Raw genomic sequence first — 2,289 nt, 5'->3', positions numbered from 1 at the left:
CCCGCGCCGCCCCTGGCCTCCTTCGGAGCTGAGAGCGGTGTCCACATAGCCTCAGCTCTGGGCGGGCCCACCCCGTGGCAGGTGCTGCTGAGGCCCCAGCTCAGCCTGTGGGTCTCGCTGACCCTGAGGCCCCGGATGCTGCACTTCTGCCCAGACCTGGCTCTGGTGCCTCCTGTGCCTTCGGGTTCCCCCCTACACACCCTGAACCCCACACAGCCGCCTCCCTTGCCCCTGGCAGGTTCCTGTTCCCAGGAAGCAAGGCCTTGGTCTCCATGCAAGCGCATCAGTTCAATGCGGTGCTGTTATAGGGCCCCTGGGAAGTGCACACACAGTTGGGGCTGCAAAGAACTAAATATACTAATCAGCACAAAGTGGTCATTGTTCTGTGCAGGCGATTCTTTAATTACCGATTCTGTGGCTTCCTCTCAGTGTGTTAATATGTTGGTTATCCCCTTGACTAGAACATAGGAAGGCCGGCTGGATTTTGTGGGTGTTTGGTGTAAGTTTTATAAGGCACTATCTCAGTCATGGCCCAAGTTTAAGTGTTCTCAAAACTGACTTATCAGAAGTAGGAAAAAAGTGTCATGAATGTGACATAACCGTTCTCTCAGGAATAACATTTAATTCACAGCAAAAATAACCACAACTCAGGAGCTGCATGGGAACCACAGGCTCAGATATTTCAGCCAAGAAAGCTGCTGGTGCCAAAAAGACCTCAGAGGAGAAACGAAGTCAAACAGTTTGTGTTGTAATTGCTGTTTCAGACACTGCTTTTAAAGGGTGTCTAGTGCTGACATGAATGCTTGTTTTGATCTCTGTACTTGAGGATTGCAGCTTAACCGCGATGCCGCAAAACCCACTTTCATGTGGCCGTTGTCTCCGAGACAACTGGCATCCACCTTATATGCCACCTTATACAGTGTCCGAACTTGACTGGCTGTCAGTTACTGTTGGTAGAAATGTTCTGGAAGTAGTGGAGGGGGGTGTGCGCGCATGCATGTGCATGTGCATGTGCATGTGCATGCATGTGCATGTTTTCACCCAAAGCTCATCCACTTCTTTGTGGCAAGAAGCTGAATAACTTATGTTAATTCAAAGCTAGAATTGTTAAATTTGCAAACAAGCCTGACTGATTCATTGCCAGACTTATTTTATTCATGCCTTGGTCTTTTGGGTTTGGACCAGAAATTGGAATTGATTGCAATTATTATTTTTTTTAAAATATATTTTACTGATTTTTTACAGAGAGGAACGGAGAGAGATAGAGAGTTAGAAACATAGATGAGAGAGAAACATCGATCAGCTGCCTCCTGCACATCTCCCACTGGGGATGTGCCCGCAACCCAGGTACATGCCCTCGACCGGAATCGAACCTGGGACCTTTCAGTCCGCAGGCCGACGTTCTATCCACTGAGCCAAACCGGTTTCGGCTGATTGCAATTATATGCTTAAAATGAATTGGGGCTCAAAATTACTGATCACATTTGGTAGTTTCCTAAAGCAGTAAGTACTTCAACTTTTGATGAATTAAAAGTAATATGTTTTTGTTTGTTTCATTTCAGTATGCAGTGATCTGTTAGGTGTGCTTTTCAAATGAGGTGTCAGCCCCTGAACAGAAATGCCCTTAAATGTTTAGAGCCTTTTACTATAAAGTAAAACTTGTCTAAATACTTAAAATGTGAAGTGTGGAGAAATTAGTGTGTAGTAGTAGGAAAGGTAGGATAGTTATTTTGGGACATAAGTGCTTGTCTCAACCCAATAGATTCCTACCTGTCTATTGATTCACTTGCAACTAAAATGTAGCTGTAATACTAATTATGTAATGATTAGAGGCCCGATGCATGAAATTCATGCAAGGGGCTTGGCCCTCCCAGCCCTGGCCTGCCCTCACATCCCCGGCTTCATCTGGAAAGTGGTTTGGCTATTTGTTCTAATTAGCATAATAGCTGTTTATTATATAGGACTAGAGGCCCGGTGCACAAAAATTTGTGCACTTGGGGGAAGAGGGTCCCTTAGCCCGGCCTGTGCCCTCTTGTAGTCTGGGACTTCTCGGGGGTGACCACTTGCTGGCTTAGGCCTGCTCCCTGGGGGATTGGGCCTAAGATGGTAATCAGACATCCCTCTGGCAGCCCGGCAGCCCTCGGGGGATGTCCACTTGCCAGCGAGGAGCAGGCCTAAACTGCAATCAGACATCCTTAGTGCTGCTGAGGAGGCAGGAAAGGCTCCCACCACCACCGCTGTACTGGCAGCCCTCAGCCTGGCTTGTGGCTGGGCAGAGCTCCTCCCCTG

This window comes from Myotis davidii, unplaced genomic scaffold (assembly GCF_000327345.1).
Source record: "Myotis davidii unplaced genomic scaffold, ASM32734v1 scaffold744, whole genome shotgun sequence".
In the NCBI taxonomy this organism is placed as follows: Eukaryota; Metazoa; Chordata; class Mammalia; order Chiroptera; family Vespertilionidae; genus Myotis; species Myotis davidii.
Note: the sequence above shows the minus strand (reverse complement) of the source record.